This window comes from Elephantulus edwardii, unplaced genomic scaffold (genome assembly GCF_000299155.1).
Source record: "Elephantulus edwardii isolate Elephantulus edwardi_28Jun2011 unplaced genomic scaffold, EleEdw1.0 scaffold00011, whole genome shotgun sequence".
In the NCBI taxonomy this organism is placed as follows: domain Eukaryota; kingdom Metazoa; phylum Chordata; class Mammalia; order Macroscelidea; family Macroscelididae; genus Elephantulus; species Elephantulus edwardii.
The window spans coordinates 16,663,184-16,682,123 of record NW_006399761.1 but is presented as its reverse complement, the minus strand read 5'-3'; the positions used below and the strand labels follow the sequence as shown (position 1 = coordinate 16,682,123).

At 40.0% G+C, this 18,940-nt stretch overlaps 1 protein-coding gene across 1 annotated transcript in view; it reads right to left on the bottom strand.

Annotated features, from left to right (window-relative positions):
* The window catches only part of VRK2 (vaccinia related kinase 2), a 107,320-nt gene that overhangs the window by 41,154 nt on the left and 47,226 nt on the right, over window positions 1–18,940 (bottom strand). The gene's annotated exons all lie outside the window — the stretch shown is intronic.

Genomic DNA, 18,940 nt, shown 5'->3' with positions numbered 1-18,940 from the left:
GGCAATCTGTCTGCTTTATTTATATTCACAGAGCTTATGAGGCTCTGCCTTTTCTTAGCGCTCCTCCCCACAACATAAAGCGGTTCCAAAGAGGGCGAAGAGATGGGAGCAAACATTCAAGAAACATAAGCCTGAAGTTAGAGGAGGCTGCATTAACAGGAAATATAAAAATAGTGAATAGGCTGTAAAAGGCCTATGATTCTTACATACACACTTACACACACACTCACACACACACACACACACAGAGCCACCATCATGCCATGAGTATTTAAGAATGGAACATTAATGCGGGACTTTTGGCCTGTCACACCGACCCATATCATCACTCTTCTGTTTGTGAGCCGGTCAGAATTGCAAGCAGGGTCTCCAAACAAAATATAGATTGTGAAGCATCACAAAGCAATTCAAGTGTATTTTGCTCAGATTACTTTTGGAGAGAGAAAAAAAAAACACACAACAACAACAAAAAACACAAAGTAGGGGGGTAGTTTTACAGTTACAGCATGCAATGAATGGAAAACCGTCTTGACTAGAAATTCATTCTGACATATGTTTTTAGAAAATAGTTGTTCTCAACTCTACATCGCCATGCCCCCCTCACCCCCAAAGTAAAGTGGTTAGTGTGTGTTAGGAAACACTGCTACACATCTCGGTCTTTAAAATCTACGGACTGTGGCGATGTGTCACCACGGAGCTTCACGATGACAGAGCAACAGCACCTGCACCTTAACATTTAATACCTTGGGAAGAAAACCTACTGTCTGCACTTTCATTTCTTGTTGGTGTTGGTTTCAGGACGGCCTCAGTATGGAATTCACTGCATTTCTGCGTACACTGTGAACTTCAGCACAGAGCTGTGCTCCTACAGAAAACGCAGCTGGCGGAGGTGCTCGAAACCAGGTCTCCCTCAGAGGCGACAGCTCAACAAGGCCCAGCTGCTGAAGGACTGACTGACCTCTGTGGCCTGACTGACTGGACTCCGGAAACAGGTGGATAACGGAGTCACTGACTTCCACTGTTTGTGATGCATTTTGGTTTTATTCTTCACAAACAATAAATAGCTGGCCTTTCCTCTGTATGTTGTTACTGCCGTGTTCTATTGTGTCAACTGAAACTCACAGAGGCTCCAAGACCAAGAGACCTGAACCCTGCCCTACCCTATTCCGTTCTCACAATCTCCACACGCCCACTGGTACAGTCCATCTTGGGGAGGGTCACACTCTCTTTCTTTGACCCTCTCTCTACCTGTCCCAGAATCAGGTCTTTTTCCAAAGACCAGCCTGTCACGCACACTGCTGTTGTTACACACCATCAAGTCAGCAATGACTCACAATTGACCCTTCAGTGGGTTTTCAGTGGCAGTAAACCAGCAAAGGAGGAGACTAGCCATCTCGGTCCCACAGAGCAGCTGGTGGATTAGAACCACGGGCTTTTGGATCAGCAGCACAGCTCCTTACCACTAAGCCAAAAGGCCGAAAAAGGAGCATATTAAGAGCAATTCTGCCAACAAAATGATATTGTAGGGAGCTCTGGTGGTCCGGTGGTTAAGAAGCTGTGCTTCTATCCCAAAGGCACACAGTTCAAATCCACCAGCTGCTCCGTGGAAGAAGGATGGGCAATCTTCTCCCGTGTGGTTTACGGCCTCTGAAAAGTGCTAGAGGTCACAGCTGTGGATCCAGTCCAATTCGAGAGCAAACTGCTATGGGTCGGCTCTGACACAACGACAGAGACTATTTTAAATGCACTGGAGCATTTTGTTATTTTACTAAAAAGTGATCAAGAAGGGTTTTCTGTGTAGTCAATGGGTATAAAATACAACCAAAAACGAAGTGCCTACTGCACAGGAGGCAGTTATGTGCTTTGTCATCCTGTTAAGAGATGCTAGGAGGCGGCTACTGTGGCATTTTTAAGATACTGAAGTGCAGGGAGGGGACACGACACTGGTAGCCAACTGGAACCAGGCTTCCACTGCCGTTTACACTCCAGGCAGCGGGCCTTGGTCTTCTGCTGGGTCCTCAAACTTTGCAGAAGAGTGTTAAGATATGTGTTCAATAAAAGGCAGGAAGCTTCTAAAAAGATGACGTACTTTAACCATTTGCTGACTTGAACTCATTTCAGTCCTAAAAGTAACTTAAAACATATACAATCACAGGCTTGAGGAGCAAATAAGTAAGGGGGGGGCGGGAATAAATGTCACCATCTCTCAAAATCCAGTAGTATGTATGTTATTATCTAAGCCACCAGAATCGCTCACGGCAGCCCTATGAGAAAATGATGGTAGGATTCAAAGAGTCTTGGGTGGCTTTGAGAGTTCAGCTTCCATTAACAATAGAAACCTTGGAGTATCAACTGCCAAGCCAAGCTTCAGAGCATCTCCTCTCAAAGATTTACAGCCTTGGAAACTGACAAAGGGTCTCCAACATGAATCAGAATCAATTTAAGAGCTACATAAAAATCTCAAAAGTTACTGCCCTACAAGTTTATCGATACGGAACATGCATTTTCTAGTCAGGACGAGCATCATCAAATTATGAGATGCATCTCATCAAAAATGAGATGCATTATCTTTTGTTTTTGTTTTATCTGTTAGTTTGATCACAACCAGTTTTTTTTCTATTTTATTTTTTTTACTGTTGTAGTTTTCACTTTTACACATGGTTCACAATTCTTATACTACTATAAATTTATTAGCGTCAGAGAGGGCAAAGAGCATTATTGTAAAAATAGAAGGATAACTGTTAAAACATGTATGGGGACCCAAGAGGGGAAGGAGAGGTAGGAGCAGAGGGGTGAGGATGGGTAGGGGTGAAACCATAGGGTTGCACAGTTTGGGGGGGGAGGTGAAGGAAATGGGAAAGATCCAGCAGGAAGGTGAAAAGATTGGGTCGTGATGGACAAGGTCCAACGGTGATTGATTTTATAAAAAGTAACACATGGGACTAATTGTATGATACATAATGTGAATAAAGAATAGTGTGAAACACAATGTATACAAACTTGTGAGCAAACCATTATAGAAGAAATAAAATATATTAATGAAAACCCCAAAACAAACAAACAAAAATCATTCAAGTTCTATCACCAGCATCTACCAATATATTTTTCAATTCTCGATTACGGGGCACCTATTGAAACTGCACAGTAGAAATTTGCTACAATACAATCAGTCTGTCCCAAATAATAAAAATTTTGACTAATTCCACTCTGGAAGGCAGTTTAGCATTTTCCTCAAAAAGCTGAACATAGAAATTCCATATGACTCAGCTTCCACTGCTTGAAATACACCCAGAGAAACTGAGTACTGAGGTACAACTGGAGACTTGCAAACCAATGTTCATAGCTGCATTATTCACCATCGCAAGAACATGAAAACAGCCCAGATGTCCAATCACATTGGAATGGATCGAGAAAGTATGGTACATTCACATGATGGAATACTGCGCAGCGGGAAGAAGCAATGACTCACTCTGTATATCATTATCTAACTGGGGGGGGGATAGAAAGCATTATGCTAAGTGAACTAACTCAGTCCTATAAGGACAAATACTGTATAAGACCATTGTTGTGGAATGAGTACGATGATCCAAGGGAGGGTGGGAACAGAGGAGTGAGGATGGGCGGTGAGCTGTTAATCACAGGGTCACACAATTTGATGGGTGGAGAGGTGGGAGCAGGTAAAGAAAATGGGAAAGATCTAGTGTGAAAAACAATGTATACGAAGTATACAAGTATAGAAGTAAACCAGTAACAAAAATTTTACTAATTAGATTCAAATTATGTGAAAGTGTGAATGAATATGTACTAAAATTAACTTAATTGCTGTTGGGTGCCACTGAGTCGACAAGGACTCACAGTGACCCCAAGATCATCAGATCTGAGCTCTGTCCTATCCTGTACCATCCTCATCATCTATGATATACTTGAGCCCTCTGATATGGTCACCGGGTCAATCCAACTCATTGCAGGTCTTCTTCTCTTTCACTGACCCTCTACGTTTCCAAGCATGATGTCCCTAAGGCCTGGACCCTTTGAACAACCTCAACATATGTGTGACAAAGCTTCACCATGGTTGCCCCCCAGAAGCAGCCTGGCTGCATCTTTTCTAGACATTTGTTTGTTCTTTTTTTGACAGTCCAAGAGATACTCAACACTGTTCTTCCAACACCATAGCTCAAAGGCACTGATTTCTCTTCTTTGTTCCCTGCCCAACTTTCCGATGGATGCAAAGCAAGTAAACGAAACGGCCGTGGCCTGAATCAGGTGCACCTTAGTCTTTAAACTGCCCTCATTGCCTTAACACCTTGGAGACGCTGACCAAAGCTTTCTGATGGGGTGGCTGCCTGGATTTAATGATATTATGTGTGAAGTAAACTCTGTTTGGTTCTTATCACATAATAGTGTTCAATAAATATACATTCATTTCCCTGCTTTCTTGACAGCATTCCCTGGCTTTGTTTTTCCTTTGAGTTGTTCTAACAAAATAGAGAGGGTTTTGGCTTGGGGTTTTGTTTTTTGTTTTTTTTAATAACACATATGCTGTCAAACAAGTAAAGAAAAGCAAAGGAATTAACATTTTTTGAGGTCCATTATGTGATAATAACTTGGCAAAGTCAGCTTTACAAATGATCTCATAAAATAGAGACAACCACTCAGTGAGCAAGCTTTGGTCTCATTTTACATAAGCACCCCATTTTACTAAGCACCCCATTACCTAAAAATATGCCTCAGGTACAGATCTAGTAAAAGGTTTAAGGAGAATTCAAACCCAGGCCAGGCTGACTTCAAAGTCTTTCTCTAGTTTAAAAATATAACAAAAAGCTTGAGGCTCTAGCCATTTCTGAAATTTTGTATATAGAAAATAGAAGTTTAGGCAAGCCTAGCTGACAACAGGAGATGCCGTTTAAGGGATTTTTGTTTTGTTTCAAATGCCCTTGAGCGAAGAATGGTTTTCACATTTTTATAGGATTGTTTTATAAAAGGAAGAAAAAAAACCCCCACCAAACCAAAACAACGAATATGGAACACAGACTCATATGTGGCTCACAGAGCTCATAAAAGTCTAAAATATTTACTATTTGGGCCACTTACTGAAAAAGTTTTCCAACTCCTAATCTGGAGTGAAAGTTGCTTTCAGTTAACCTATTTTGGAAGGGTGTTACCTATGTTCCTTCTGGGAACAAAAGAACAATTAATTAATATTTTCCATTTTCTAGACTATAAATATGTGTAACATTTATGGTTTTATAAAAGCCTGTCAAGGAAAACTCGAGATTTCTAAGCTCTGATACGAGTGGTTATTTGCTTTGTAACAGGACTAGTCTTGTGAAAAATTTACATAGCTGGCTCTCTAATGCATTTTTAAAGAACCCTCTTTTCTCCCAACTCTTTTGAATGTAGTGGCTAATGTTTTCTGCACAAATCACAGCAACGGCTCTCTGCTCGCCACCCTCCACTTCCATGCTAGAGTTTCTAGCTAATTTCCAGAGCCATTTCTCGTACTATGTGGTCTCCCATACTTCCAGATGGTATTCATTTTATTTTACACAACTCTTTTTTTTTTAGGGATGCAGTATGTTTATTTAAAACTCCATGAGGTAAGCTGTATGCCACTGCCCACACTTAACAGATGAGATGAATAATGTAAAACACCCAAATAATAAGTAATGCAAGTTACCTAACACAATTTCCCTGCATCCAGTCACTACAGAGGGTTATTACATAGCCTTTTCGAGAATTGCTCATCCTTCTCTCCCTTAATTAATGTGTCTTACTGCTTTCAGAGGGAACTCTGGTGGCCTAGTGGTAAGGAGCTATGTTGCACTACCAAAGACACCCAGTTCAAATCTCTGCTTCAAATTACTGCTCCCCAGTAACACGGAGAGGTCTCGGACGGCACTTTTCCAACTCAACACATCTTGAGATTTCTTGACTGCGGGTGTTCACGGTGTTGACTGCAGATCGAATACAAAGGAGTTGCTGACAACTTCAATTATCATGATGTTGTTTATCAGCCTAATGGCACAGATTTTCCTGAGGTTTTCTTGAGGTTGAGATGTAATTCGTTTCACAGGCTGTCGTCTTGACCTTCTCGTGGCTTTTCGGACTGTAAATCTCACAGGAGATTGCCCACTGGTCTCCTAGGGAGCAAGTGGCGAATTTGAACCATATATCTCTGTATTTCTGGGGAACAGTGATGTATCCTATAGATTTGCTATATAATCTTGTCGGCCCTCAGGCCCCAAGATTTGAAGGTGTCAGCCTTGACCCAGGGGTTCTGGGAGACGTAGTCGTCCGGACGTGTTGGAAATCAACTCCTTACCATTAGGGCCAAAAGAGCTCTCTTGAACTTCCCCGAAAGTTCCTCATCGCTGTGGAGCTGAGCCTTTCTCAGAGCTGAGCCTCTATCAGGTTGTCAGAGGCTGTAAATCACAAGAGAGATTATCTGTCCCTCTTTCTCTCACAGAGCAGCTGCTGGATGTGAACTGAGCGCTTTGGGGTTGGTAGCACAACCCCCTACCCACTCGGTCATCAGAACTCCCTCTGAGTGGATTCTAACTGCTTCTTTTTCCCATTGATTAATCACTGTACATACTTATATGCAAATAAAAGCTCTTCTGTACACTTCCCTTTTCTTTACTAACTGATTTCACATAACATACATCAACCATTTGGAAAAAAAAAGGCAATTTCATGGCATTTAGTGCGTTCACAAAGAGGTCTTAAAACCACCTCTTAGAAGCTCTCAAATATTTCCTCTCCCAAGAAAATAACAGCCCAAACCCCTTAAGTAATTCTCCACGACACTCACCTCCTCTGCCAACCACTGATCTGTTCTCTGTGTGTGGCTGTGACTACAAATATGTTCTATAAAAGAAATCACACCATATAGAATCTTTTGTAACTGGCTTCTTTTCATTTAGAATGATGTTTCTGAACCTCATCCCGGTCACCATGAACCGAGGCTATTCCTTTTTTCTGGCTGACTAGTATTCCACTGTATGTATATGTCAACTTATTCCATCAAGTTGGAACTGACTCATCCCTGAACCTCCGGGAGGAGACAGCCCAACTTCACCCTGTGGAAAAAGGTCTGGGTCTTGGTTTCTAGCTGTTCTCTTTGTGACTATGCTGTTGGTGCTTTGGATTAGAAAATGCTCCTAATGACTGCACGGAATAGTATAAGTCTTTTGAAATTATGCCTGGATCACTCCCCAAAAAAGTCATTATACAAGTGACTTAGTGACTGGACCTGGCTACACTACAGGCAGCTCTGCTTGGCTGATCCTATCTCATACTTCTGAACAACGACTGACTAATGCTTCAATTCACTGGTGAAGTACCTGTTTAATTGCTGTTTGTTCACTCACCACTTATCATCTCATACCCCATTTAATATATGCCAAGTTCAGCAATCACCGCTGGATATATATCATCAAATAAAGCATAACCCCTGCTTTTCTATTTACAAAGCTGGACGTTTGCTCTCCTGAGCTACTTGATAACAGAATAAAGTCACGATTGCCTGGTCTTCTACTAGGAGCTTCCTAAGTCAAATTCAGAGGCTACCAGAGCTGAGAGAGACAAAGCAATAAACTCCTTTTGGTTATTCAATTTACAGCCAGAGAAGCCATGGTACAAAGAAGTTTCCTGAAAGAAATAGTTAAAAAAAGGAAAAGAAGGCTTGGGCACAATGGAAAAAATTAAAACATAACTGCTAGTAGTTACATTTTCTCACAGTTATTAGAACATAGAAGAAAGAAATTGGAAGTAATAAAGAAAGCTGTACTGTACTATATATTATGGCATGATTACTAAATTTCTTAAGTGTGGAATTGACATGATAATATACAGAAGATGTGATAATAAACTTCATTTTTTATATATACACACATTTTATGCACATCTACTTAAGTACTCAGATGTAAAATGTCATAACATATAATTTATTTACAATTATGAAATAGTTTAAGAAATCAGATCTTAAGAACATATTAAAATTAAGCAACAAATTTTATTTGGAAATAAAACTGGAGGCTATTTTCAGCTGAAATATCAGACTTTAAAAACTCCCTAAGAGTAAGTTAACAAAACTCTCTAATGAGCATAAAACATACAGCAAACGACGGAAATCTTTTTAAAAATATATTCATGTAAGACAAATATATTGAGAAACAGAAAAATATATCAGGGGTGTATTTTTTTTAATCTAATTTTTTTTTCCTCTTTTTTTTAAATTGTGATTTTAAGAAAAGTTTACAGAAAGGTTAGGTTTCACTCACTCATTTTTGCACTTTTTTTCTCCCTCTCCGACCCCTTCCCCTCCCCCAGTTCACTTTGTAATGCACCTCTTGTTCCAGCCTGTTAACTGTCATACAGGTAATGCTTAGTTATTCATTCCTTTCAGAGGGTCCTTCCCCTCAGCGCATCCAGTGAAGTGTGCATTTTTTTAAAAGTAAGGGAATTTCTATAGTTGACACAGAACGTGAGGAAACGGGGGTAGGTGTGTCTAAGGCTCCAGGTGAGTGACTGGCTCAGAAAGTTTATAGTTTCCAGAGGCATTTAGTGTTAGGAAGTGGATGCCACTCCTGCTTCCCACCATAAATCCATCTGGAAGTGCATCCATACACTAAATAAGTTCAGCGCATGGGGTAGCGATGAGTTGCAGTCAACAACAATCATTTCTGTTGTTGCTGATTGCTATCAGGTCAAGCATGACTCATAGCGACTCTATGAACAAAAGACCTAATGCCTTTCCATAGCTGTCGTCATTTCACCAAGTTCAGAGAGTTTCCAGAGGCACGTGGTTTAAGAAGTGGATGCCTCTCCTGCTTCCCAACCTATTTTACAACTGGATCTCCACAAAACACTGTTCACATTGAGAAACCATTCTGGTATTTGATACCCCAATGATACAAGGTTAAGCATCACAGCAACGCAGATTACTTCAACTACACATTGACAATGAGTGATGTACCAAGTGGACGAATTTCCTCCAGATATAACAGCACTAGTCTCACTTAGCAGTGGTTAAGTGTCGTCAAGTCAAATACAACTGAGAGTAAGTTTTGCATAAAACACCTAAACTCTGTTCTATGACTAACATCATTTCTGTACATTTAAAGCGTTCAGAGAGTTCAGAGAGTTTATAGAGTTTCCAGAGGCATTTAGTTTTAGGAAGTGGACGCCACTCCTGCTTCCTACCATAACTCAATCTGGAAGCTCATCCATACACTACATAATGGGTAAACACGATGGTATTTGACAAGACTATGGAACAGTGTGCAGTGTCATATCAACACCAAGTTGTTCATTCAGCAAACAGATAAAAGATTGTTGTGTCATGGAATACTATGCTGCATTGAAGAACAAGGAACTCATGCAATATTATTCAAAATGGGTGACCCTGGAGGACATTATGCTGAGTGAAGTATCTCAGTCACAAAGGGACAAATGCTATATGGTGCCACTGTTGTAGAATGAGGCTGGCATTGGGGTGGGGGTAAGACTGAGAAAAACTGGATGAAATATGTTTACGGCATTGAAGTCTATGGGGGAGAGAATAGTCTAAAAGTATTATATTTTAGGGCATTATTTTTATCGTAGGAGTACGCAACAAGGGTTGCAGAGTGGATTATATTTAGGGGCAGGGGATGGGGTTTGGGGAGGTGTGGGAGGATTGTGTACCAATGAGGGAGTTTTTCTTTTGCTTTTCAAGGAGAGGAGCAAACGGGGGGGGGAGGGGGGAGAGGGTTTGTGCGGGGAGAAGGGTGCAACAATGAATGAATGGAATACCAAAATCTCTGTAGATGTTCATTGAAAGGAAAAATAAACAAACTAAATTTAAAAAAAAAAAAGATTGTTGTGTCATTCAAGGAATATTCATTTGAAAACAAGGATTAGTATAGAAATTATAAAATAAAAGAACTTCAAAGGTCCAAATAAGTAAAATCACAGGAAAATTGGCATCCCATTTGCTTATTTAAAGCTATACATATATGCACACACATATATACACAGAACTTCATTATCAAGAAATAAAAGACCATGCATATTATTGCACTTCTAAATGACTATAAACACCACCTGCCACTTACCCTACAGTTCAAAAAACCGGCCTTAGAAACTGCACCGTGTAGTGATACTGTAGTATCAATAAACTGTGGCAAATAACATCAAGTCTGGATACAATCAAATACAGAAGTATGTTACTTTAACTAAACGTTATGTAAAGGAAACCCTGCTTCTAAATGGTAACCATATTGTGTGTACCTACCATGTAAAAACACACATTCACACTCCATTGTACAAGCCACTGTGATTGATAAATGGATTGTGTTAGAATTCCCCCTAGCACACTGTGAACAAGCAGATTTAATGAGGCTTATGACCCTACCCTATGGATATCCTAGGGAATCTAAATGCGAATGTTTTGTCTCTATATACAGATCAGGTGCTACAATCCCTGCTCTCAGATCATTATTTGTTTTTAAATGTGAATTTTTAAGTCCCTTAGCTATACAATAAAAAAAACACAAACCACACAACAACAGCAACAACAAAAAACCCCAAGCAAGATGCTTTGGGAACATTATAAAAAAGTATTACCTCGTGCAGTAAGCTTTAAGTATCTGAAGATCAAGTTTTCAAAGAATTATTAGAGTTTTAGAACTAGATGGAGCTTTACTTTAACTTTAGTTAGCTTTACTATACTTAGTCCAAGTCTCACATTTTACTGATGAGAAAAGCAAAGTCTACAAAAGGTTAAACGCTTCCCTTGAGGTTTCCATTCTGACCAGTGGTAAAGCTGGACTTGAACCTAATCTCTTAGCTCTTGGGCCTGTACAACTTACAGGGTCAAGAAAGACACTTTGACAAGTGTTTTTAAAAATCACATGCTTCCTAAATCATACATATCACTCCAAGCTAACATGAAGAACTATTCTTCTCTCCCTAGGGAAGCCATCACATCCTCTTTGATTTAGCAGGCAGCTCTGAGATAGAAACACACAGAACACTGTAGGACGAACCACAGCTTGAAAAGAACAATTTAGTCTTTCCTGAAGGGTTATCATGTGAAAAAAACCACTAACCTAGCTGGTGAGAAGAAGGCACACGGAGGAGGAGAGTAGATATAAGAGACTGAAGAGAAGGACTTTATACCTATTTATCAGGCTAGAGATTAAAATGTGCCTGATCCAGTCCATGGTCTTTGCTATGCACCGAAGATCTGGACAATGACGAACGATGACAGAAGAGTAATTGATGCCTCTGAGTGGTGGTGCTGGAGAACAGTCTTGAACACTCCATGGAAAGCCAAAAAAACAAATAGATCTGTCCTGGAGAGGATGAAACCAAGTTTCTCCTTAGAGCCTAGGATTTTGAAGCTCTTCTCACATACTTTGGACGCATGGCCAGGAGGGACCACCCTTGGCGAAGGACATCATGTTCGGAAGGGTGGAGGGAGAGTGCAGGAGCGGAAGACCCAGGGACTGGGGCAATGAGGGTTGGTGTGTCAGAGTTGGTCAGACTGGTGCAGGTCAGGGCAGCTTTTAGAGCTACTGTACACAGGGTCATTACGAGTTGCAGGCGACTAGACAGCACTTAACAACAAAGCCTAAGGAATGTATTCTAATTCAGAACGGAAGACAACACAAGACAGACATGAGTGTTCATGTGTCTAATAAACATTTCAGACTCATTGCCACTGAGTCACGTCTGATTCAGAGCAGCACTACAGGACCAAGGAGCCCTGCCACAGAGCCTGGAATTCTGTGCAAAAGCTGACTGTCATATCCATTTAAGGCCAAATTGCTGTTGAGTTCCATCACTAGAATTTTGGTCATACCTGCAGCAAAAGATCTCTTTAAAGTTCTAAAATGACAAAGATATTACTTTAAAGCCTAAGGAATTCCTTACACAAACTGTGGGCTTTCAATAGCCTTGTCTGTATGTAAATCTAAATGATTTTAAAAAAAAAAAAAAGGAAGAACGATGCACTTGAACTGGAGTCCCAGTCAAGAATACTGATTATACACAGACTGCAAGGAGGAAGAACAAATCAGTCTGAAAGATAGTCAGAACGCTTCTAAGAATTAAAGATGGTGTGACTTAATCATGTTTACTTTGAACGTGTTATTAAGAAAGACTTCTCACCAGAAAAGGACATCATGCTTGATAGAAGATCAACAAAACCAAGCAAAATTCTCAGTGAAAAAGACTGATGCAATAGACACCACACTGGGTTCAAGCTTTATTAAATATTATGATGGAGTTTAGTGCAGGACCAAATACATCATGTTCTGTTATACATAAGGTCAGGAAGATACCCTCACTGAGTAGGTAAGTGCTAGGCTGTTAGCAGAAAGGTAGGTTGTTAGAACCCCCAAGTCACTATATGGGAGAAAAGATCTGACAGGCTGTTAATATAAAGATCATAGACTTGAAAACTCCATGGGGCAGTTCTATACTGTCCTACAGGGTTGCTATGAGCTGGAAGCAACTCCATGGCAATAGATTTTTTGCTTTATCATAATGTCACCGTAAGTTGAAACTCACTTGATGACAAAAAATAACCAGGAATTAAGAAGCATATATGGTCCATTTACTTATAAATGATAAAGGTATAAATAACAAAAACAGTACTAGGTGATTTGAGTGTATATTAAACTTGGCACTTTTTTTCCTCAGGCAAACAAGGAAACTGACAAAAATGGATTCTGTTTTAATACACCAAGCAACAGAGCCATTCCATAGAAATAAGTACAAACAATGCCTTGATCATTAGGTTAATAAACCTAGATCATTGTAACACACACCAAAAAAAGTATAAAATTATTCCACCTGGACATTAAAAAATAACTATGCCATTGACAACTTTTGGAAAAGAAAAATATTAGCAAACTTTCTAAAATATAAATATTTAAAGACACACACACACACACACACACACAAACACACACCAAAACCTATCCAATATTGTTAAAGCCGTAACCAGAGGAAAATTCATAGCCTTAAAAAAATTTCATAAAAATAAAAATAAAAGAAAGGGTTAAAATAAAGGCTTAGAAATCAAACTAAAGACTAGGTGGGTGTGGGGAGCACAAAGTAAAAATAAAATTTTTTAAGCATAAGATATGAAGGCAAAAATATATGTGAATGTCAAAGTGAAGAGAAAATCAACATAGCTCATTAATATTTTGAAGCTCAAGTTTATGAAACAATTGACAAAATGGACAAACCATTAAATACTCCATTATAAAAAACAAACAAACAAAAATAAGTAAAACTACCAAACAATGAGACAAAAAACCACTGAAGAACAAATTTAAAACTATGAGAAGACTCTGCAGGACATTTGAATTTGAAAAACCAGATGTACACTTACTAAAACTGACTCAAAGCATAAACAACAGAAAGCATAAATAACAACTTTTTTGGGCGGTGGGGGTGTAAAAAGGAGAGAGAATATGAGGAACCACCTCAGAGGAGAGCAGTGGATACAGCTGGTTTCACATTTAAAAACCAGTGAGACAGAAATTTCTCTAGAACACAGAAAACAAATAAAAACCTCAACATCTCTTTTATGAAGCAATTACAACGCTGAAAGGTAAATCTGATTCTAATAGTACAAAACCAGAAAAATCACAGCGCAGTATCACTAAGGAGGTCCTGGTGTTAGTGGACACTGTCAAGTCAACTCCAGTTCACAGAGACTCTATGGCCACAGACTGCAGCCTTGTCCTCCCCGTACCATCCTCACAATCTCTGCCGTGGTCACCAGACCACCATAGCCAGTGGCCGCCTATGCTTTTTTGAGCTGTGCCTCTGGAAGCTCCACCAGGTTCTGAACGTGAAGAACAGAGGAAAAATTCTCCTGTGTTTCCGGCAAAGTTGTTGTTGTTAAGTGTCGTCGAGTAGCAGGCGACTCATAGCGACCCTATGAACTAAAGTCCTGGACACCTCCTGTATAACTTTCGTCCTTTCTCCAGGTTCATACGGTTTCCGGAAACAAGCTATTGTGGAAGTGGATGCCACTCCTGCTCCCAAGCTTATTTTAATCAGGGAGATTCACTAAATACTCTCCACCATTTGGCAGAGAGATTTAAAAAAATAAGAAAGACTCATTTAGAAAAATACCCAGAGCATTCTGTTTTTAGAAGTTAATAAGTAAAAAACTGTTCTCAAAATAAATTGTTTTGGCATATTTGACTCAGGTTTTATAACAGCCTCAGGAATATGAAACTTCCTTTAATCTCCTCTACCCTTTCACGCTTGGAAAGGTGGAAAGTCGGTGAAGGAGAGGAAGAGACTCTCAACCTTAGGGACTGACATAGTAACTGCTACAATGGGCTCCAGTGTGTCAGGAAGTGTGAGGACGGCACAGACAGGACAGGGTTCAGAACTGTTGTTCACAGGGTCATAAGGGTCACCATGACTTAACAGCACTTAACAGCAGCAGCCTTTATTGTGGGAGAAACATTCAACTCAACCCTCTTGTATTTCTATCTTACCTAAACTCCACTGCATGGTTCAAAATTGGGAAGCGCGTACGCCAGGGATGTGTCCTGTCTCCATACCTTTTCAACCTGTAAGCAGAGCAGATTATCCGGGAGGCTGGGCTCTAGGAGGAGAAGTGTGGCATCAGGATTGGTGGAAGATCTATTAACAATCTGCGTTATGCAGATGACACAACCCTGCTTGCTGAAACTGAGGAGGCCCTGAAGCGCTTGCTGCAGAGGGTCAAGGACTGGAGACTTCAGTATGGACTGAAGCTCAATATCAAGAAGACAAAGATTCTCACCACTGGACCAATTGGCAGCATCAGGATGGATGGCGAAGAGATTGAGATTGTTCACAACCTTAGTTTGCTCGGCTCCACAGTCAACACTCTTGGCACCAGCAGCCAGGAAATAAAAAAACATATTGTGATGGGAAAATCTGCTGTTAGGGACCTCCCTAAAGTACTCAAGAGCAACAGTGTGTCTCTGGAGACTAAGGTGCGTCTGATGCAGGCCATGGTCTTAGCAATCACTTGTTATGCATCAGAGAGTTGGACAATGACTAGGGAGGACAGAAGGAGAATTGATGCCTTTGAGCTGTGGTGCTGGAGAAGAGTATTGAATGTACCATGGACTGCTAGGAAAACAAACAGATTCATCCTGGAGAGGGTTAACCAGGCTACTCCTTGGAAGCAAGGATTCTGGGGCTTCATCTGACATACTTTGGACATGTTGCCAGGAGGGATGGGTCCTTGGAGAGGGACATCATGCTTGGGAGGGTGGAGGGACAGCGCAGGAGGGGAAGACCCTCTAGGAGGTGGACTGATTCAGTGACTGGGGTAATCGGGATGGGTGTGTCAGAGGCCATGCGATTAGCACAGGATAGAGCAGAGTTTAGGGCTGTTGTACATAGGGTCGCTATGAGTCCAAACACTCATGGCACCTAACAACAACAACAACCTAAACTCCAAACAAAATCCACTGACACCAAGTTGATGCCAATTCATAACAACCCTATGGAAGTGCACAGAACTGCTTTTAAGGTTTCCAAGGCTGTAAATGTACTGGAAGGAGGAGGTCACAGCTTTCTGTCAGAACAGCTGATTTGAACTGCCAGCCCTTTGAATTAGCAGCCAAAAGCCTACCCACTATGACATCGGGGCTCCTTTGTCTTAGTTAAGGGATTAGGCAGAGGCAGCTGAGATTACAAACCCGAGAAGAGCTCAAAGACACTCTGCAAGCAAACAGAAGGACCAAATATCACTTATAAATATCAATATAAAAATACTGCAACACTTTCCCTCTCACCATATCTTACAACTACATCAATCAAGGCTTTTGTATACCAACAGAGAACTACAGTGCAAAGTACTAAAGCCTCACATCCTATTTAAAGAGTCTCTAGGGAAGGGTGGAGGAGGGACAGCACAGGAGAGGAAGACCCTGGATGAGATGGATTGACAGAGTAACTGGAGTAATGGGGATAGCTGTGTCGGAGACAGTGAGATTGGCTCAGGGTAGGGCAGGGTTCAGAACTATTGTGCAAAGGACCGCTATGAGTCACAGGCAGCTCAACAGCACGTAACAATGACAGGGTAATTCAAAGATAAAAGGGGAGACAAATCAAGAACTCCAGAAGATAATTTAGCCCACAATACATACAGCTACAGCAAAGTACACACAACCTCTTTCATTTACTGCTACTTTTACACAGTATATTGTTACTACTTTTAATATAAAGTTACAAAGTATGACAAAAACAGAGTTTTAAGGAATAAGGCATTAGAATCATTTACATATAGCAAAGACTTTTGGAAATAACAACCTAGGAAATTTAAAATAGATTACCAAGATGCTAAGGGCATTAGGTGGTAAAAACCGTAGAGAACTTGCAAAAAAAAATGGGTAGCATAAATAGAGAAGTGAAAATCCTATAAAGGAGTCAGAAATTTTAGAAGTCATTGCCACAGAAATGAATTAAGTTCATCAGTATACTGAAGCTGACAAAAGTATCAGTATTCAAGATGATACGCCTCAGTGCAACAATGAATGAATGAAAACCCAACATCTCTGTAAATGTTCATTAAAACTAATAAAATTTAATAATAATTTTAAAAAAAAGATGATACGCTTATAGAAATTTCCCAAACTGACATGCAAAGATTGGGGTGGGGCTTGAAGGGAATAAGTAAATAAACCCAAGCAGAATATATAAGAACTATAGGACAATTACAAAAAGTGTCACAGAGGCATACTGGGAATATTAGAAGACTTAAAGGAACAGACGAAATATTTAAAATGATATTGGTAGAGAATTTTCAAAATTTATGACTGACATCAAACACAGACCCAAGAAGGTCAGGTAACACCAAGCAAATTATATTCACTGAGGTACAGCGAATTCAAATGGGAAAAAAAAAAGATAAAGACAAATCTTGAATGAAGTCAGAGAAGCCAGGATAAAAATTATTATCAAATTCTCCTTAGAAACCTTTTAAGCTAGAACAGCTGCGCTACAATCCAAAAAGCATGCAGCTCGAATCCACCAGCTGCTCCTCTGAAGAAGGATGGACAATCTCCTCCTATGTGATTAACTGCCTCTGAAAACCCACTAGAAGGTCAGCTATGGATTGGTTCTGACTTTACGGTACACAACAACAACAACAAAAGAATAAAAATACTAACTTATAATTCTCTGTGTGTGTGTCTATATGTATACCCTTCAAAACCAAAGGGTTGCACAATTTAGTGGGTGGAGGGAGGGAGGGAAGGAAATGGGAAGGATCCAGTGGGATCTGAAAAGACAGGGTCCAATGGTGATTGATTTTCTAAAACATAATGCATAAGAATGATTGTATAAAACACAATGTGGAGCTGCGGCCCGGGAGGAGCTGCATCACTACTGACCTGCCCTTGGGTTGACTCAGCAATTCTGGTAAATCACCATCTGTAGCAGAACCATCACCTGTACTAGCCACCCCAGAGGAAATCGCTGAGATACAAAGGAAAAACGAGCTGAAACTCAAAATAAAGGAAGAACATCTTGCTGCTTTGCAGTTTGAAGGCTGCAACACTTTCATGATACATCTTCAAGGATATGAACATGTACGGCTAAGCACAATTGATAACAGTGCATCTAAATTCCAAAATCAATCTCCATAATAGTCTATGTGTTTCCTACTGCCAAAGGGGCCCTTTAGAGTAGTGAGAGAAGACATTCACCCTGAAACCCACAGCGTCCCTTTGCAGCAGGAAGTAGCTAAGAGAATACGCCATCCCTTTTCCTTATGAATCAGGGTGAAGTCTCTCTCAGGGAGGAGTGATAGGGAATGGTAAGGGACACACTGACAAAGGAGATTAATCAGAACTGGCTTTGACAAGCACTGTGGCAATTGGACAATTAAAACAGACATGGGGGGTGGAAAGAAGAACGAACTGGGGAGGAGGGTGGAGAAAACAGTGCAACAATGAATGAATGAAAACCCAAAATCTCTGTAAATGTTCATTAAAACTAATAAAATTTAATTTAAAAAAACCACAATGTGAATGAAGAGCAGTGTGAAACAATGCATATGAATTGTGAAGGCAAACCAATATAAAATTGTTAAAAGTAAAGGAGAAATAAAAACTTTCTCAGGTAAACAAAAAAACTGAAGAAATTTGTCACCATTACACCAGCTTTGGGGGGAAAAGCTTTAAAAAGTTTTTAAATACTTAAGTAAAAGTATAGAAATCAGAAATATATACATATACATACACATATATATACACACACACATATAAAGATTTGTACAAAAATATACAACAAAAAGCACTCAAAACTCAACAATAAGAAAACAGATGACCAATTTAAAAACAGGAAAAAACTCTGGACAAACACATCCCCAAAGAAAAAATACAGCTGGCCAATAAGCACATGAAAATAAGCTCAACATCATCACACAGCATTACAGAATTGCAAATTAAAACAATAAAACAAGAGATGCTACTTTATACCAATAAAAATGCCTAAAATCCAATGTACTGGCATCTCCGAATGCTGGTTAAGGAGGAAAGCAACAGAAGCCGTTATGTGCCACTGATGGGAATGGCACAGTTACTTTAGAACAAAGTCTCACAGTTTCTTACACAGGTAAGCAGTATTTTCTTACCAATTATGTTTTGTGGTATTTTGTCTTGAGTTGAAAATGTATAACCACAGAAAAACATGCACACGGATGTGTATAGCACCTTTATTGATAACTGCCCAAACATGGAAGATACCCAATATGCCCTTCCAAACAAGTGAATGTGGGGGAAAACTGTGTTACATCCATACAAGGAACATTGTACAAGGACAAAAAAAAGAATGGATGTATTAATCCCTCAACAGATACTAGTGAATCTTAAATATAGTGCTCAATAAAAGAAGTCAGTCTGAAAATTCTCTTTTTGTATGA